We start from the raw sequence: 6,543 nt of genomic DNA on the forward strand, positions 1-6,543 counted from the left end.
GGTGAAATCACAGCCCACGATTCTGTTTTTGTAAATAACTTTTTAGTGGAACACAGCCATGCCTGTTTTTTAATGTATTGTTGGTGTTTGCTTTAGTGCTGCAACGGCAGAGTTGAGTATTTGCCTGAAAAAAGCCTGAACTATTTACTGTGTGGCCCTTTACAAAAAGAAAGTTTGCTGACCTCTGGGCTGGAAGGAAAGCAGAGGATAAGGCTTTAGCCTATGGATCAAACAAAAATAATTCCTCATCACTGAAATGTCACTCAGCCTTAGTACCTGTGAACGTGAAATTCCATGGCTCACAGATTTTAAGTTGTTAAAATAATTTTATTTTTCTTTGTTCATTTTTCTAACCGTTAGATGACATCATCCTTCTACTTACGTGGAAATCTAATTCAGCATGGGTGGGTTCGCATTAAAGAATGGTGTCATTTTACCGGGCATATGATTGATTATTAATAATCTCCACATTCAGCGTTTGACTCTTGATTTGTTATGCTTTCTTCCTTAGCCAGTATAAAGCTTTCTCTTCTTCCAGTGTACTCCTTTTTGGTTTGTTTTGCCTTTGTATAAGGAAGAATTCTGTATCTTTTCAGCAAATGTCTCATGTTAAAAGTTTTCAAAATAAGTAGACTTGCATTTTTTCCCTTAAATGGAACTCAGCTAGTTTTATCTAAGCTATTCCTTTTTTATTGGACGATTATAAAAATTTAACAAATAAGTTCAGTCTGAATGTACACGACCCACTTTCTGTCGTAGTAAAATATGGAGAGGCAATGCATGAAAGTAATTGATTTCTCTGGTGAACACAGCCATTGTCCATACTCATTCCAGGGCTTCTGACATGAAGATTCTATTTCCTCATATTGCCACCACTCAGTATTGATCTGTTGCTCACTATTTGCCATCTCCACACAGTCTTCTATCACAAGATACATAAAGGGATCAAATCCTCATGATATTCCTTGGACATGTCTGCCACCATTTAATTTCAGTGATAACTTCTTGTCCGTAAGTTTCTTCAAGTCGGGAGGGTGAGCTTTGCTCATGTTGTCTACTTGGTGAGCTCAAAGTTGCCTCCCTAAGCTATTCCTTTTGTGTTTTGGCTATATTGTATGCTACGTTATTAGGGATGGCTTTGAAATTCTTTGTGTTAAAAAAAAAAATGTTAAAAAATATAAAGGACTTTTTTTCCCCTTCATTGCATCTTAATGTATTAAAAACCAGAGTGTAATTATTAAAATCGAAGAAGGAAAGAATTAAAACAATAAAGTTGGTTAGCATAGCTCCTGTTTCATAATACATGTGGAAATAATTAGTATCATAATGTGTAATTAACAATCCTTCTTTGAAGTGTGAAGCTTAAGCTTGGGTGGGCATGGAACCTTTTAGGAAATGGTGATATCTGAATTAGTTCCTACAATAGCGCTTCTGAATCTATGCAGAGATTGTAGCATCCTGCCTGCCTTATTAAGTGCTGTGTGTGTGTGTGTGTGTGTGTATGGCAGAGATGCTTGCTAGAGGAAGGGTTAGGACAGAGAGCCCTCTAACGCTTTACTGTAAGCCTCCTACTGCCTTGCTGATTCGGGAAGAGAGGAGAGAGAAACTCTTTACTATGGGCGGTGGCTTTAGCTCAGATCACGGGGTCCTTTCCTGGGGAGTTGATACAGACCAGGTAAAGGGCCTTTTTGCCCAGGAAGTGGACCTGCCAGTAATCCCAGGCAGCTTAGCCTGGGGTTCATGCTTCAGTCAGGCTGAGAAACCTCCTTAGCTTGTCTAGACCCATCCCCCAATCTGGCTCTGAGGATCTTGTTGCTGAGACGGCCAGAGGTGATGAGTCCAAGAAGAAGCACCAGCGGGAAAGAGGGGGAAGGCGTTGGACTCCCAGCCTCAGAGCCTGGACCTCAGTTTCCCTGTGGCCGGGCAGTTAGCTCCCCGAGGATTGGGAGATGAGATCATACAAGGACTGAAGTAAGGGCACTGGGAGGGAACATTCCAGGCAGACCTGAGCTTTTAAAATTTAATTTATTTATTTTTATTGAAGTACAATTGATTTACAATGTTGTGCCAATCCCTGCTGTAGGGCAAACTGTCCAGCACAGTGACTCAGCTATACACAAATAGACGTTCTTTTTTTAAAATATTCTTTTCTATGATGGTTTTATCACAGGACATTGACTAGAGTTCTCTGTGCTGTATGGTAGGAAGGCCCTTGCTGTTTATCCATCCTATATGTAATTTTATGTCTGCTAATCCCAGATGGATGTGAGAGTTGAACCGTCGTAATGAAGGCTGAGCGTCAAAGAATTGATGTTTTCGAATTATGGTGCTGGAGAAGACTCTTGAGAGTCCCTTGGATTGCAAGGAGACCCAACCAGTCCATCCTAAAGGAAGTCAGTCCTGAACATTCATTGGAAGGACTGATGTTGAAGCTGAAACTCCAATACTCTGGCCACCTGATGCAAAAAACTGACTCACTGGAAAAGACCCTGATGCTGGGGAAGACTGAAGGCGGGAGGAGAAGGGGATGACAGAGGATGCGATGGTTGGATGCCATCACCTGCTCCATGAACATGAATTTGAGGAAACTCCAGGAGATAGTGAAGGACAGGAAAGCCTGATGTGCTTCAGTCTGTGCAGTCACAGAGTCGGATATCCCTTAGGGACTCAACAGCAACAACAGTCTCCAGCTCCCATCCCAGTCCCCCTTGGCAACTACAAGTCTGTTCTCTGCTAGAGCTGAGCTCTTATTTGCTCCTCCTTTGGTTCAGGCATTCATTGTCCAGGACCCGCCATATCCAGGCTTCTTCTCAGAGCAGTGGCGGTGGTGGGTGCTGTTCACTGCCCTTGGTGCTGAATACCTGAGGCCCAGCTTGCTGGGGGAGGTTAGCTCTGTAAAGAGGTTGAGGTCAAAACAGTCACACCAGAGCTCATCTTTTGAAAGAGTTACCTCGGAGGTGCAGGTCTGAGGGGGCAGCACTGCCCAGTGTATTTAATTTGAAGGAGACTCCTGCCATGCAGAAATTTGGGGTCTCTTTTTTGAAAATAGCTTTTAGAGTCTGGAGTGTATTCTTTGGAATATCTTCATCAATAGCTCTTTTTTCCTCTATTTGGATGGCTTTAGTTTTCATTAAAATTCTTTCTTAAGAAATGCTTTTTCTTATTAAAGATGTTTTTCTTTGGTAAAGATTCAAATATCGCCTTCCTGAACAAGCCTCCCTGAGAACTGAATATGAAGTAGCAGCCCCTCGTTACCCACTTTGCCCATCCCATCAGCAACCTCTGTCTCACTGCTCTGGTCTCATGATAGAATGAGGGCCCTTGGAATTTTCCCATTCACTGGCATGTCATTTGCCTGTCCTTCCCAAGGTCGCCAGTGGCCTGTGACCTCCGTCAGAGGCTGCCATACCCCTCATTCAGAGATGAGTCTGTTATGCAGGGGAAATTCTTCAGGTGGGGAGTATCTTATAAATAGTTGATTGGGGGCAGGAGGAGAAGGGGACGACAGAATGAGATGGCTGGATGGCGTCACCGACTCGATGGATATGAGTTTGAGTGAACTCTGGGAGTTGGTGATGGACAGGGAGGCCTGGCGTGCTGTGATTCATGGGGTCGCAGAGTCGGACACGACTGAGCGACTGAACTGAACTGAACTGAACTGAAGGTGACTACATTGAGGGAATGACTGAGATTGAGAAAGACATATTCTGACCTATCTCAGTGACCAAACTAAACCAAGACACTTTCCTTATCCAATCTTAAAAAAAAAAAAAATTAAGAAACTATTTATTTGGCTGCACACTGGCTCTTAGCTGGGGAACGTGGGATCTAGTTCCTTGACCAGGGATCTAAACCGGGACCCCCTGCAGTGGGGGCGAGGATTCTTAGCTACTGGACCACCGGGGAAATCCCTCCATCTCAGATCTTGTATGTTGGTGTGATCTGCAGTATGGATGCTTAGATAGGGTGCAGGTTGTCTTATCTCACCATGCTTTGAGAGCTTCCCAGGTGGCGCTAGTGGCCAAGAACTCGCCTGCCAATGCACGGGAGGTAAGAGACACAGGTTCAATCCCTGAGTCAGGAAGATTCCCTGGAGGAGGGCAGGGCAACCCACTCCAGTATTCTTGGTGGAGAATCCCATGGACAGAGGAGCCTGGTGGGCTACCGTCCATGGTGTCACAAAGAGTCGGACACGACTGACACGACTGAGCACACACCGCCTCCCCTCTCTCTCCCCACCTCCTCCCAGCACAGTTTCCCTTGTGTAACAAGAAGAGTCCCCCGATCAGTGTCTCTCTACCGCAGAACTGCAGATACTTTGGGCTGAATGCGTCCTCTTGTGAGGCAGGCTGTCCTGAGCTTTGTAGGATGCTTAGAGGCATTCTTGGCCTCTGCCCACTAGAGGCCAGGACCCTGCCCAACCTGTGACAACCCAAGTGGCTCCAGACATTGCCAAAGGTTCCTGGGGAAGCTGAATAAAATTGCCCTGGTTGAGAACCATGGGTCTAGTGATACACTCTTATACCCAAGCCTCTAACATTAACTTCTTACTCCATCCTGTATCATTTGTTGGTTCAGTTCAGTTCAGTTCTGTCGCTCAGTCGTGTGCAACTCTTTGTGACCCCATGGACTGCAGCACACCAGGCCTCCCTGTCCATCACCAACTCCCGGAGTTTACTCAAACTCATGTCCGTCGAGTTGGTGATGCCATCCTGCCATCTCATCATCTGTCATCCCCTTCTCCTCCTGCCTTCAATCTTTCTCAGCATCAGGGTCTTTTCCAGTGAGTCGGTGCTTCCCATCAGGTGGCCAGAGTATTGGAGTTTCAGCTTCAGCATCAGTCCTTGCAATGAATATTCAGGATTGATTTCCTTTAGGATGGATTGGTTGGATCTCCTTGTTGTCCAAGGGACTCTCGAGCATCTTCTCCAACACCACAGTTCAAAAACATCAATTCTTTGGTCCTCAGCTTTCATTATAGTCCAACTCTCACATCCATACATGACTACTGGAAAAACCATAGCTTTCACTAGAAGGACCTTTGTCAGTTAGTGTGGATCAAATTTGCTAATGTAGAAAATAGATGGGGAAACAGTGGAGACAGTGTCAGACTTTATTTTTTTGGGCTCCAAAATCACTGCCGATGCTGATTGCAGCCATGAAATTAAAAGACGCTTAATCCTTGGAAAGAAAGTTATGACCAACCTAGATAGCATATTAAAAAGCAGAGACATTACTTTGCCAACCAAGGTCCATCTAGTCAAGGCTATGGTTTTTCCAGTGGTCATGTATGGATGTGAGAGTTGGACTGTGAAGAAAGCTGATCACCGAAGAATTGATGCTTTTGAACTGTGGTGTTGGAGAAGACTCTTGCGAGTCCCTTGGACTGCAAGGAGATCCAACCAGTCCATTCTAAAGGAGATCAATCCTGGGTGTTCATTGGAAGGACTGATGCTAAAGCTGAAACTCCAATACTTTGGCCATCTCATGCGAAGAGTTGACTCACTGGAAAAGACTCTGATGCTGGGAGGGATTGGGGGCGGGAGGAGACGGGGACAACAGAGAAAGAGATGGCTGGATGGCATCACCAACTCAATGGAGGTGAGTCTGAGTGAACTTCAGGAGTTGGTGATGGACAGGGAGGCCTGGCATGCTGTGATTCATGGGGTCGGAAAGAGTTGGACACGACTGAGCAACTGAACTGAACTGAAGAAAGTGCTTTGAGAAAATGGCTTGTTCAAGTATGGATTATATTGATGACTGAAATTTTGTTTTGTTATCCACGTTAGTGGTCTCCGTTTCCTTATCACCATTGTCTCTAGTTTTTCTCTTTTCCCCTAGTTTTCCCCTTTGTCATTGGTGAAATAGTCTCCTCCAGTCTCCAGCTCCCTCTACGCTTTACCCACCCAAGGATGTTGTCATCCTTTGCTAATGCATTGTGTGAGTACCAAAGACCACAGTCTTGGCTGGAGGGAATCTTGGAGGAGCTTTGGGCAATGAACATCCAGTTAATGTCAACATCATCATTTCATCATTATCATCTTATTTATTCCAATTATTCTAAAGGTGGAGGAATGGAGGCCCAGGAGGGACCGTGATTCACCTGCGTTGTGGTTAGCGCCAGAGCCATGACCATGAGGGCGTTTCTGGGGAAATTTCTTACACCTTGGTTTTCTGTGTGGTTGATGCTGTGATTGGCAGAGTTCTCTGCTGCTGCTGCTGCTAAGTCACTTCAATCGTGTCTGACTCTGTGTGACCCCATAGATGGAAACCCACCAGGCTCCCCCGTCCCTGGGATTCTCCAGGCAAGAACACTGGAGTGGGTTGCCATTTCCTTCAGGGCTCCTATTTCTCCTGTGAGCTCCCTGCTGGAGCCTGAACATATGCGTCTGTCCTAGGCTGGTCAGAGAACTTGGCAAGGAGCCCTGGTTAGATCCCTGGTCAGGGAACTAGACCCTGCATGCTTCAACTAAGATGAGGCACAGTCAGATAAGTAAGTTTTAAAAAGTGATCCAGTAGAAAAATGGTTCTGAAGAACTTATT

At 45.2% G+C, this 6,543-nt stretch overlaps 1 pseudogene; it reads right to left on the minus strand.

Moving 5' to 3' along the window:
- Positions 1 to 825: 825 nt before the first annotated feature.
- LOC148778686 (putative small nuclear ribonucleoprotein G-like protein 15 pseudogene) lies at positions 826 to 1,049 on the minus strand (annotated as a pseudogene).
- Positions 1,050 to 6,543: the final 5,494 nt, after the last annotated feature.

Source organism: Moschus berezovskii, chromosome 1 (assembly GCF_049115385.1).
Source record: "Moschus berezovskii isolate FMDL1 chromosome 1, NW_MosBer_1.0, whole genome shotgun sequence".
NCBI lineage: Eukaryota > Metazoa > Chordata > Mammalia > Artiodactyla > Moschidae > Moschus > Moschus berezovskii.